This window comes from Pongo pygmaeus, chromosome 19 (assembly GCF_028885625.2).
Source record: "Pongo pygmaeus isolate AG05252 chromosome 19, NHGRI_mPonPyg2-v2.0_pri, whole genome shotgun sequence".
In the NCBI taxonomy this organism is placed as follows: domain Eukaryota; kingdom Metazoa; phylum Chordata; class Mammalia; order Primates; family Hominidae; genus Pongo; species Pongo pygmaeus.
The window spans coordinates 91,811,223-91,824,885 of record NC_072392.2 but is presented as its reverse complement, the minus strand read 5'-3'; the positions used below and the strand labels follow the sequence as shown (position 1 = coordinate 91,824,885).

Genomic DNA, 13,663 nt, shown 5'->3' with positions numbered 1-13,663 from the left:
GACAGAGAGAGAGAGGGAGAGTGAGATAAAAGGAGAGAAAATGAGATTCTAAATCCCCTTCCTGGGAGAGAACCAGAAGTCTTTGACCCTCAGAGCTGTGTGAGCCTGCGCAGCACCACAACCCCTCGGAGCCCCTGGTCTCTTGCAAAATCGCAGCACGACCTAGGGCACAATTACTTGGATTTCTAGCAAAATGCAATTTCAGACTGTGCAGAGAATGCAGTATTGAGACCTGTCGCTGACTTCACATCCTTCAGAACGTTCTATAACATTTCTGACAAATCCTCGTGTTCATTCTGAGAATTGGGAGGTGGGGGACACATGCCCCCATGTTCTGTTGGTCTCCATACTCCTGCCTGACCCTCCATCTCTCTCTCTGTCTCTCATACACATACACACACACGCGCACACCACACATACACTCCTCCACTTGTACACATACCAAATGCATAGATATATACATGAATACACGTATGTAGATACATATGCTCACACACCCTTTCCATCCTTCCTGGGCACGCCTAACACACACAGACACACATTACACACATGCCTTACACACAGAAAACACATGCACACACAGGAACACCAGTTGCACACATAAACATGCACACATATACACTCCCCGTCTCCCTTGTGGCTGCTGTGGGGGAAATTAGCAATGCCATGGGCTCTCCTGGCCGTCTTGTGGCTGCAGTGAAGCAGTCCTGTGAGTCAGATCCCCAGTGAGTGACCCAGATACCAAGCGTCATGCATGCTGTCCCTGGGATTTGCAGCCACTTGGAATGCGTGCTGGGCCAAAATTCAGGTTAAGAACAAAATGGCCAGTTGATTGGTTTTTTCCCCCTTTCTGCAGTGTCTGGGATGGGGCAAGCAGCTTTTGAGCTTGGAGCAAGGGAAAAGGTACATTTCGGGGTGCACTAAGTGACTGGCTGGGCCTCCGCGTCTCTCCTGAGGATCTAGACCCCTTCGAAGAGCTGATGAAACGTACGGGTTTCCTCCCCAGTCACATGCCTGTGCATGGGCACACAACTTTTAGGGTATACTTTCAGGGAGCTTCAGCCCCTCTGACTGGGGATCCCTGGAGAGCAATGAGTCCAAAGCATCCTAGGCTTTTAGTGCCTCCCCGAAACCACTGTCATCTCCCCAGGGACGTGGAGGAGAAAGACGGGGGTGTCTTCCCCATGTCTCCGTGGGGCTGATGGGCTGCACAAGCATTTGTGGGGGACCCTGCTTCCATCTTGTTCAGTGGGACACCTGTTTCCCGTGCAGCTGCCTGGCTGAGCTCTGCACCTACCACCAGTCCCAGCCCTTGCTCCAGTGAGCTATTTTTGTCTCCTGACAGCTGCCTGTTGATTGCTGGAATGGGAGGGACATGGCCAGCAGGCACTCTGTCTCCTTGGGCCCTGGGGGCTCTCGAGGTTTCCTGGAGGTTCTCATGCAACTTCTTCCCACTTTGGCCCCAGCAGTTCCCTCCGTCCCCCATGTGCTTTGTCCCCTTTGGGATTTGGAGACACCCTGAGGAACTGTTGTAAACTACACGTAGGTGAGAGGGCACCCGTTACCTCCCTTGAAAGTCATTCCCATTAGCAGAGAAATGCTTTGTGATTTCTCCCATCTTGAAAAACAAACCTTCTCTTGAGCCATTTTCCCTGTCAGCTTCCACTGCATGTCTTTGCTCCCTTTGCAGCAAAATGTCATGAAAAAGTTGCTAATACCCCTGTCTCTAATTCCTGTCTTCCCTTTCTGTCTTAAACCCGGTTGGGCTTCCACTGAAGCTGCTCTGCTGGGGCTGGTTCTCAGCCTTGGGACCAGGTCCATCGTGGTCTTCTCTTGGCTGGCTCTCAGTTTGGTGCCTTTCTCGCTGGCTCCTCCTCCTGGTCCAGCCTCTGATGTCAGGGTGTTCTGGACTAGGTTCTGGGCTCTCTCCTCCTTCCCGTGAGTACCCACCCCTTGGTGATCTCATCCAACCTCTGCCTGCGATACCCATGTGTATTCCCTCCAGCCCAGACCCATCTCTCACACTCCAGGCTTATCTCTCCAACACTGCATTCACTTTGATGACCAAGTCATCCCAACTGAACACACGCAAGGTCTTGCAAACTCCTGATCTTCCCCAAAAAGGCTTTCCTCCAGCAGCCTTCCCAGGCTTTACTGAGGTCGATGCCAAGATGCAGTGATCTGCAGCCCAAACCTCAAGGCTAACCCTTGACTCTTTCTCTTGTACCCCACATCTAAGCCAATAGAAGAATCTGATTAACGGAAGATATTTGATTCGTATATGTAGAGTTCAGTTGCTTCTCATCATCCTTCTCTGCTGCGACATAGTGCCAGCCACCATCATCTTTGTCCTGAACCACTACAATCACCTCCTCACAATAGACAGTAGCCACCGTGATCCTTTAAAAATAGACATGATCTCCCTTCCCTTGAGTGTGGGCTGCTGTTAGTGCAGCTGCTTCCTGAGAGTACAATACAAAAAGGGAAATTTTAGGCCTGGCACAGTGGCTCACACCTATAATCCCAGCACTTTGGGAGGCCAAGGCAGGTGGATCACCTGAGGTCAGGAGTTCAAGACCAACCTGGCCAACATGGTAAAACCCCGTCTCTACTAAAAATACAAAAATTATCTGGGCGTGGTGGTGGGTGCCTGTAATCCCAGCTACTCAGGAGGCTGAGGCAAGAGAATCGCTTGAACTCAGGAGGTGGAGGTTGCAGTGAGCCGAGATTGCACCATTGCACTCCAGCCTGGGTGACAAGGGCAAAACTCCCTCTCAAAATAAAGGGAAATTTTAAAAGTAACTTTGCAGTGGAGGAAGCTGGCAGCAAACCCTGTCTCCCCAGGTGATCAAGGTTAACATAGTCAGCGATGGGGCATGTTGCCAGCAGGCACCCTGACGTGATAGGATGAGAAGGGCTCTTTACCTCCATGATCGTCCTCCCCAAAACCCACAAGCTCAGTCTAACCATGAGAAACACATCAGAGAAAAACAAAAGGAGGGACAGTCTACAAAGGACCCAACCAGCACCCCTCAAAACTGTTGAGGTTGTCCAACACCAGCCACATCTGAGAAACTGTCACAGTCCCAAGGGGCCTAAGGAGATGTGACGATGACACGTAATGTGGGATTCTGGATGGGATCTGGGAACAGAAAGGGACATTAGGGAAAGACGGAGGGAAGTCCAAGTGTACTGTGGGGTGTACTTGGTGGTCATGGACCCACATTCTTTCCTTGATTGTGACAAATGTACTGTCGTGTGCAAGATGTTAACAAAAAGAGCAACTGGGTGATGGGGTATGTTCTATCTTTGTTCTATCTTTATAACTGGACTGTCATCTGAAGCTGTTCTAAAATAAAATATTAACAACAACCAAAAAAAAAAAAGCACACAGAAGTCAGAGCATGTGTCCTCCGCTCAAAAGCCTGCCCCGTAAAACCCTCAGAGTAAAAGCCTTTTCTACAGAAGCTTAGGAGGTCCCTGAGATCCAACTCTCTGTTGCTTTCCAGCCGTGTGGCCTCTGTTCTGTCTCCCAAGCCTGCCTTGCAACCCCTCCTGGAAAACCTTGGGGTGCGCAGATCTGGCTGCCCTCAACGCTGCACCCCAGGTGACTCCTTGGCTCAGTGTCACCTCCTCAGTGGGGTCTGGCCCACCTCCCATACTGAACACTGTAGCGTACTCCCGACACCTGCTCTCCCACCCGAGACCCCTTCCCTGGCTCAGCGTTTTGCTTTTTTTTGTGAGTTCCCCAGGGGCAGCAATCTTTGTCTTAAGGGTCCCCCGGTGGATCCCAAATGCCCAGATGAGGGCCTGGTACATGATAGGCGCTGAACACACACAGAGTTGAATGAAGAAATGAGTGGATGTGGGCCTCTCCCTGCTCTCAGGCCAGGTCCTAGTTAAGATATGTACCAATTGCGCTGGCTGATCAGAGTGGACGTCTCAGCTGTGCTTTTCTACAGCTGCCTGCTAGGGTCTCTTCTCAGCAAGGCTGTGGTGGTGAGGACAACTCTTCTCTTCCTCTTTAGAGATCTGGAGGATCCTGTGAAGTCCTCTTGACCACTTGTTGTCCACACCACTTATTTGGCACTTGAATCAGTAGTTGCCTCTTCTTGAGGACACATTTCTCCCAGGGAGCATGGGACAAAGAGGTCACTCATGAAAGGGGTAGGAATGAATGAGGGAGGAAGGGACTGTCTCCCTTGCCTGTCCAGCCTCATGGTCTAGCTTGAATATTGGAGATCCTCAAGAAGCATTGGCTCTTGGGCCATTCCAGTGCTTTTCCATCTTGGAAGCCTGCGAAACTGCCCTTCTGTTCAGTCATTGACTGAGCTGCTCCACTCATCATGCCATGGGAACCTTTCCTGATCTGCACCCCTTCTCACCCACTATGTCACCACTCCCAGAATGGAGAATATGTTTCCGTGACTAATAGAACCTGTTCCCTTCCCCTCTCCATTCTCGGAACTGAAAATCTGGATTCTGCATGGATGGGGTGGATAGTGGCTTTTTCTCCATGGAAGAGTGGATCATGACTTTCCAAAAGAAAACAGGCTCTGCAGGGAACCAAACCTGGGTTTGAACCTAATTTCACCATTCACCAGCCACAGCACGTTTGTCGATTTATGACAAGTTATTGAGCCTTATCTGCGGAGTAGAAACAGTGAAACCCGCCTTCGTGGCTGTCGTAAGGGTTATAGATGGTGCGGGTAAAATAGCAGAGGACCCGGCCCATACCAGGCTCTGAGGAGGTGGCAGCTGATGTTGTTTTCTTACCCCCTAAAAGCCCCTTCCAGCATTTACTCACCAGCCCCAGCACCCATAAGCACCTGCCCTGCCCCGCCTCAGAAGAGGGGCTCAGCAGGCCATCCAGAGCCCCTGCCCCATCCGTCTTTCCGGGAGGGGGGCCCTGCCTGCCCAGCTTTCCTAGGGAGCTCCTGTCCAGCCCAGCTTCCCTAGGGAGCTGCCTCTCACCAGCTTCTGGGCTCCTGCTGCTGCCCCTGAGAATGTCAGCCTCTTTTCATCATGAGTCCATTGTGCTAGTCAAGATGTGAAGCAAAAAGTAATAATAAGCAACAAGCATGGCGTGCCCCTCCAAGCACCCTACAAAATAAACAGGATCTTTGCAAAAGAAAACCAACACAGCCCCATCTCTGCTAGTGAGATCCCATCAGCACGTCAACAAGACCATCTCATTTTGTTTCTTTGGTATGAGTGGGGTTTTTTTTTTCTTATTTTCCTTAAAACACAGGAAGAAAAAAACCAAACTCCACAGTTTTCTGTGGTCTTGCTGGGAAGTCAGGGAAATGGGGTGTCAGCTTTCCCGGGTTTGGTGAAGAGCAGGAGGCTGAGTCCAGAGAAGGGACTACCGATCTGCCAGTCACTCAGCAAGCATTTTGAGCACCTATTACGTGCTGAGCGTGCCATGAAGGGCTGGTGTTGTACACGTGCATCCGATCTCTTGGCACATGCTCGGAGTTAGTGAGGAACCCAGACAGGTCATCCCAGTGCCAAGGTCAGTGCATGGAGGCATGCCAGGGTATTGCCCGAATTTGGAGGAGTGACAGGGAACTCTTCCAGGATTAGGTAACAAGGAGGCCTTCCTGGAGGAGGTGATGCTGGGCTGACTCAGGAAAGGAGAGCAGGAAAATCTGACACAGGAGTTATGGGTCATTATTTCCCATCTTTCCCATCCTCTCCACTCCCTCCTCTCCTTAGCTGAAGGCCCCAACTGCCTTCTCCAAGACATGAAGAACCCCTCAAGTGAGAACCTCCGGGATTCCAGCCTTCCTTCTAGCAAGCCTTCTTCCACCCCCGGTGCTTTCTTCTCCACACCCATTTCCTGTGGTCAAGGCCGGACCTCCACCTGAGCCTGGATCCCGCCCCCTCACCTGGACCTTCATCCTCTCTGTCTGCCAAGTCTTTCCCCTCAGCCTGACCTGCTACATCCCTCGAACCTTAGCAATTTTTGTTGACTGCTCTGGCCTCTTCCCTGCATCTTTCCTTCACTCAACCTCTTGAAGGGGCCGTCACTCTTTCCCCCACCTCATTGCCTGCCCACATCACCCCAGGCCTCATCCCTCTTTTGAAGCTTCAAGGTCAAAGTTGCCTGTGATCTGCATGTTGGTAAACCAGAGGGACCCTCTTATGGCCTTGTCCCCTTGCCCATAGTTGGCCTTGCCCAGTGGTGGCCTCTCCTTTCTTCTCAGCTTTCAGGAACACTGCAGCCTTCTGGGGTTGCCTCTCTAACTCTCCTTCCAGGACCACTGGGGGCTTCCTCTCCCGCAGTGGTCCACTAAATGTGCATATGTGCCAGTGTTCCCCAACCCCCCTCAACGTGGCTTTAGTTGCCATCATTGTGCTGATGGCATCCTCGCCCACCACGCCTGCTGCAGTGGCTGTGATGAGCTCCAGATCTCCTGGACCTCGGCGTGGTCTTCCAGTCCTTCCCTTAGCCCCACCGCCCAAGCTGAGCCTCCTCATTTCTATACCCACATTCCTGTTGTGAGGCCCACTTGGCACAGTAGCTTAGGCCTGAAACCTTAATGCTATCCTTTCTCTCTCCACACCCCTCAGCCCCGCACCCCTCATGCTGAATCACCAAGGTCTCCTGGACTGTTGCAGCAGCCTCCTGGCTGTCACCCTGCCTCCAGTCCCAGGGCTCAGCAGGGCAAGGAACAGGAGGTGGCAGTGGAGATCCCAGAGCAACTGTTTGTTCCTTTAAGCCAGCTGCCCACCGGCCTTTGGGGATGTAAAGTGTCATGTGTGGTTGCAACGCCGTGTTTTGTGGGCTGGTGACTTCCCTGGCAAACCGGGGGTATCCCAAGTGCCAGGTCCCTTCCCCGTGCCCCGAGTTTGTTTTGTCCTCCTGGGAGATGATGCAAAGGACAAGGGGGTGGTGGAGGAGCTGGCTCTGACTGGGCGTTCCTCTCTGAATCGCCTTTTCCACCCTGCCCGGAATGCAGGCCGTTAGCTTTGCGGGTCCGCTCCACTGGACAGGCTGAATGGGGCTCTGTTCGCTCAAGAGAGTGTGTGTGAGTACGTTATTTCCACGGACCCCCACCTGGAAACCACTCCCAGCCTCGCCCTGGAAATAAACACTCTCCTGGCCAGGGAGGCTGACGCGCTGGCGCTGCCCGGCGTGGGCGTTCCCTTCGCATGGCAATCTCCAGGGGATCTGTTGCCCATTTGGCCCTGGGTTCTGAGACAGGCATTGTCCTCCTGCCAGCTGACGTTGGTGGGTTCTGCGCTTCCCCCCTCTCCCCATCCTCCTCTTTACGACACCTCTTCTCCAGGGCTCTGCTAAGAGGACACTCAATGTGGCAGCTGACCTCTGTTCCCAGGAAGTGTCCCAGGTTGGGGACATCCTTAGAGGGTTCCAGGTGTGCCAGGATCTGTGTTGTAGAAGGAGCCAGACAGGCCTAGGTTGGAGGCCCAGCTTTGCCACCCACAAGCTGTGTGACCCCTGGCAACTTTCTTAACCTCTCTAAGCCTTGGTTTCGTCTTTAAAGCGAGGCTAATACGTCTTCTCTAGTAGCGTAGCTTTAAGGAGAAGCTATAACTGGATCACTGAAAAGTTCCTGGCACAGAACTAGGAAGTGTAAGTGGCTGCTGCCATGTTTATAGATTCTGAGTTGAGAGTGGGAGCTACAGGGACCCAAGCTCCCTGCACACTGGGAAGCCCGTCCTGCCTGGTGTAGCATCCTAGGCTCCCCTGGGTGTGCATCACCTTGGGACCCAGGCTAGCTGCATTTCAGAGGAGTAAAGAGTCATCTCTCCAACTTATCAGTGTGATAAGTGCCCAGAGCATTTTCGAATCTTCTAGGGGAAGGGACATTGGCGGTCAGTATGAATCCTCTCAATCTGGCCCAGAAGTCTCTCTCTAGCTCAGGGGGCCAGCCTCTGCCCGCATGGCCAAGCAGCAATGGTCACGTCCAGGAGAGATACACTGTTCCGCTAACCCGTCACTCTCCACCAAGTAGGGAGGTCTCTGAGGCCGGGGCCTGGGGACTCTTCACCTTTGCACCCCTATGGCCAGCACAAGGTGGTCTCAGCAGGGAATGACATTGCCCTCCAGGGGACATGTGACACTGTCTGCAGACACTTTTGGTTGTCACAACCTGGGAGGGTGGTGAATGTCTCAGGTCATCCTCCACCAAAGAATGATCCCACCCAAACTGTCAATAGTGTTAAGGTTGGCTGGGCGCAGTGGCTCACGCCTGTAATCCCAACACTTTGGGAGGCCGAGGTGGGTGGATCACTTGAGGTCAGGAGTTTGAGACCAGCCTGATCAATATGGTGAAACCCTGTCTTTACTAAAATACAAAAATTAGCCAGGTGTGGTGGCAGGCGCCTGTAATTTCAGCTACTTGGGAAGCTGAGGCACAAGAATCACTTGGACCTGGGAGGCGGAGCTTGCAGTGAGCTGAGATCACGCCACTGCACTCCAGCCTGGGTGACACAGTGAGACTCCATCTCAAAAAAAAAAAAAATAGTGCCAGGGTTGAGAAACCCTGCTTTAAGTCAACATCCTTCCTTAAGGACAGTGCCCAGACCCGAACATAGAATTCCTTGTGTGGGTTTCTTGGGATTTAAGAGACTGAGAATGGGAAAAATGTCATCCAACTTTATTTCTATCTGGCATCAAAAAAGGAGGATTCTGCAAAGGAACTTCGTTAAAAAAAAAAAAAAAAAAAAGAACTTAGACTTTTTTTTCCTTCCATCCATGTATTCGTTTATTAGTGTCTGCCAGGCAGCCGGCACTCTGCTAAGAATGAGAGAATCCTCGATACTGAGTCAGAGATGGTGCACTGTTGCCAAGGCCCTGTTACAGGTCTGTGCGTGCAGCTGAGGATGCCGTGGAGGAAGAGGCTTCCCGTCCTTGCTCTGCCCAGGCCTCGCAACCCTCGCTTTCTTTTTTTTTTTTTTTTTTTTTTAACCCTCGCTTTCTTCCTAACAAAGTAGCTGCGGCGTGCAGTCCTGGGCTCCTTCTCAGTCTCTGGGCCTCACAGAGGATTCGCGGAGTGGGAGTGGGGATCTCAACTCCAGCCTCAGTTGTGTCACTGCCTTGTTTTTGTGACCTTGGAGTGAAGCACTCCAACTTCTGGGCCTCAGTTTCCCAAACGTGCCCAACTCACCTACCCACCCGTATTGGTTTCCTGTGGCTGCCGCAACAAAGCACTACAAACTGGGTCGCTTAAAACACAGTTCTGGGCTGGGCGCGGTGGCTCACACCTGTAATCCCAGCACTTTGGGAGGCCAAGGCAGGCGGATCACCTGAGGTTAGGAGTTCAAGACCAGCCTGGCCAACATGGCAAAATCCCATCTCTACTAAAAATACAAAAATAGCTGGGCGTGGCGGTAGGTGCCTGTAATCCCAGTTACTCGGGAGCCTGAGGCAGAAGGATCACTTGAACCCAGGAGGCGGAGGCTGCAGCGAGCCAAAATGGCGCCACTGCACTCCAGCCTGGGCGAAAAAAGCAGGACTCTGTCTCAGAAAAGAAAAAGAAAATACAGTTCTGGAGTCTGGATGTCCAAAATCAAGCTGTCAGCAGGGTTGGTTCCTTCTGGAGGCTCCAGGGAGAGCTTGTCCCGGGACCGTCTCCTAGCTCCGGGTGCTACCGGTGATTCTCCACATGCCTTAGCCGAGAGATGCCTCACTCCAGTCTCTGCCTCCGTTGTCCCTCGGCCCTATCCCTGTGTCTCTGTGTTTCATCCCATCTTCTCTCTGTGCATGTGCCTGTGTCTAAATTTCCCTCTTCACAGGACAGCATATTGCACTAGAGTTCACCGTAATTCAGAACATATGCAACAACCTTATTTCCAAATTAGGCCACATCGTGAGGTTCTGGGTGGACATGAATTTGGGGGGACACTATTCCACCAAGCGTGCCACCTTAAAGGGTCCATGTGCTTAAACTTAGATCATTCATAAGACCGGGCACGGTGGCTCACACCTGTAATCCCAGCACTTTGGGAGGGCGAGGCGGGTGGATCACCTGAGGTCGGGAGTTCGAGACCAGCCTGGCCAACATGGTGAAACCCCATCTCTACTAAAAATACAAAAATTAGCTGGGCGTGGTGGTGCACACCTGTATTCCCAGCTACTCAGGAGGCTGAGACAGGATAATTGTTTGAACCTGGGAGGCGGAGTTTGCAGTGAGCTGAGATCGTGCCACTGCACTCCAGCCTGGGCAACAGAGTGAGATGCCATCTCAAAAAAAAAATTTTTTTTTTAAATAATAAAATGAAAAGATCATTCATAAAGGCACCAAAGGCCCTGAGGCCTCTCTTGGGTGGGTTCCTGTGCACAGAGTCCTGCCCCCCAGACTCTGGCATCCTGCCTCCTGTTCCCTGGTGGACCCAGACCAGCCGGAGCAGAGATTGGAATGCAGAGGAGTGAGCAGCTCTGGATTAGTCTGTCTGAGCTGCTCCAAGGACAGGGAAAGGGTATCCGGTGGGGAGTGGAAATAGGATGGACCAGGCACTGGGGAGGGGACTGTTTGTTTTCACAACAATAAATGCCTCTTGATGGGCTGTGGTTTGCACAGGGACTTGATGCCAGATCAAGTTGTCCACATCGATTGGATGGCCACAACGCCCTGTCGCAGAGCAGGAGAGGAGCTGGCAGGGGCTTCTGTCGGCCTCTCCCCACACTGTCTGCTGGCACCATCGGAGTCACTTGGGGAGCTAGGCACTGAGTGACCAGAGCAGGTGAGGCTCTGCCCCAGAGAGGCCCTGGGTGTCCCCCCAGGTGGGACAGCTCTGATCCCGGGACCAAGGACTGCTGTCGCCCTCTCCCCACCCCGCCTCCCCCAGGGGAGGCAGAAGCCAGGGAGGCCTGTTGGGAAGGCATCCCATTTTTAATGAACAAATTACTGTCCTTGTTAGCAGCACAAACAGGGCTTTGGGAGGATCAAGGGAGCCAGAGCTTGGGAAACAGCCACCAATTTAATGAAGAGAATGAATTCCAGATGTGGCCTCTGGCCCAGCACACGGCTGCCATCCATGGGCTCCTGGAGGGAAACCCAGTGCTGCTGGATGGGACCGAGGAAGTGGCGGGAGCTGCAATGGCCAGGGAAGGGTGAGGGTCTGCCCCGGGCTCAGGCCACCTGGGACCAGGTCCCCTCCTGTCCAGCACAAGGACCCCTTTCCCCAGGAAACTCAGGGATCTCCATGTGCTTGTGATTGTTTATTTAGCAACCACTGTTTGAGAAAACATAATGATGAGGGGCTGCTATGGGTTCAGTATCATTTTTAAATGGATGTCTAGCATATTAATCACAACAGCAGTCACATACTTTGACAAATAACCATAGGTGTGTGAGACATAGTGACTGTGTTGGCAGACAGGGCTTGGCACCTACCTTCACTGAAGGACACCCCATCACAGCTCAGGAGCCTGGGCCCCTGTGTCGGAGACCACTGGCTGAGCTCCCTGCAAGTGGGAACAGGCTGGGTCTGGCAAGGACTGTGGCACAGCCTCTGCTTTTAGCCTGAGTCTCAGGATGAGGAATGGCTTAGGGTGGTGGAATGGATTTTGAGCTATGCTTGAAGTGAGAGAAAAAAGAAACTGGCTTAATGTGTGTTCCCCTCCCTCCCTCCTTCTTCATCCTTTCTTCCTCCCCCTTTCCTCCATCCTTCCTTGCTCCCTCTCTCCTCCTCTTTTCCCTCTCCCCTTTATTTTTATTTATTTAATTTAATTTAATTTTTTTTTGAGATGGAACCTCACTGTCATCCAGGCTGGAGTGCAGTGCCACTATCTCAGCTCACTGCAGCCTCCGCCTCCTGGTTCAAGTGATTCTCCTGCCTCAGCCTCTTGAGTAGCTGGGATTACAGGTGCCCACCATCACGCCCAGCTGATTTTTGTATTTTTGGTAGAGACGGGGTTTCGCCATGTTGGCCAGGCTGGTCTTGAACTCCTGACCTCAAGTGATCCACCCCCTTCGGCCTCCCAAAGTGCTGGGATTACAGGCGTGAGCCACCGTGCCCAGCACCCTCTCTCCTTTCTTTTGTCCCTCCCTCCTACCTACCTACCTTCCTCCTTCTGTACAAATGTACTAAGCACTACAAGAGACACATCAGTGGGCCAGGCCCATTGCACAGGACACAACAATGAAAAATATCCAGCCTCAGCCTTCTGGAAGCTTAGAGACTTCAGTTGGAAAAATAAGAAAAGGGGTAACTCTTCCTAGGGGGATGCTACATTTTCCACTCGCTCCTTACCCAGAAAAGTCCGTTTTCTTCCGCGCTCTCATCTATTGGGGATCTGTCTAAAATTTTACTTAAAGAAAGGGTTCCACTACTCGAAGAAAAATCGAAGCAAGCTGGCGCTTGGTGCCTGATCCATTCATTTTATTGTGTAAATGGAAACGGAAGGCGGGAGAGGTGCTGTGACTTACACAAGGCCTTCGAGCTCACAGGTGCCAGGCCCTGGCCAGACCACGTCTTCTCACCACCTGTCCAGTGCCCCTCCCACCTTCCCCTGCTGGAGGGGACATAGGTATACAGCTTGGGGTGGTCCTTGGAGGGGGATAGGCTGCTCCCGGTGGGACTATTTTTAACCTCTGTAAAGAAAAAGGCCAGCAATCACGTCATGCCTGCTGCCTCACACTTACTGGGCAGCTTCCTCTCCTGGAGGGTCATTCACTGACAGTGATGGGTTTCAAGTGGGCCTAGTTTAGCAAGTGGTTTCTATAAAGAGCAGAGCTGCATCCCCAGGGAACGAGAGCCGGGCAGAGGGGAAGCCAGGGGAGACAGGCACTGTCCGTGTTATGGATTTTATCGAGTCATAAACAAGGCTGGAGAATAAACAATTAAAACTGGCTGATGCATGGGGCTGCCTCGGCCAGCTGGCTGTCAGGGAGGTCTGTGCCATCTGAGCTGCCCTGCACGGGCCCGCACAGGTGCCATCGGCCAATGACCCAGCGACCTGAGCCAGGAGGACAGGGGGTTAGGGTCTAGGAACTCACGCCCCGCACCGACTCTCCCAACCCCAGAAAACTGCCTGTGGGTCCGGCCTACTCCTGTCACCTGTATATGCTTAGATGGCTCCAAAGTCATGGCAGTGGCGAATGGTGGGAGGGTGAGTGTTAACTGGGGTTGGGGCACTGGATCCTAGCACCCTCCCCCTGGGGAGATGGGATGGAAAAGTTCTAGGTTTGGGGCACCTGAGAACAACTCGGACACCAACTGGCTGTGTAACCTCAGAATAGTGACCCAAACCCTCTGAGCTTCATTCTTCCCATCTGTAGAACTAGAAAGGGAATATTTCACCTTGCAGGTGTATCATAAAAATGAAATAGGCTGTGCACGGTGGCTCATGCCTGTAATCCCAGCACTTTGGGAAGCCGAGGCGGGTGGATCACGAGGTCAGGAGATCGAAACCATCCTGGCTAACACAGTGAAACCCCGTCTCTACTAAAAATACAAAAAATTACCCGGGTGTGGTGGCAGGTGCCTGTAGTCTCAGCTACTCGGGAGGCTGAGGCTGGAGAATGGCGTGAACCCGGGAGGCGGAGCTTGCAGTGAGCTGAGATCGGGCCACTGCACTTCAGCCTGGGTGACAGAGCAAGACTCTGTCTCCGAAAAAAAAAAAAAAGAAAGAAAGAAAGAAAATAGTCCAGAAGCACACAGTGAAAACTCCTATGAATACATATCTATA

General features: G+C 52.4%; 1 protein-coding gene across 2 annotated transcripts in view; it reads left to right on the top strand.

Annotated features, from left to right (window-relative positions):
- Window positions 1-13,663, top strand: part of SDK2 (sidekick cell adhesion molecule 2) — a 314,055-nt gene that overhangs the window by 34,750 nt on the left and 265,642 nt on the right. The window lies entirely within an intron of this gene.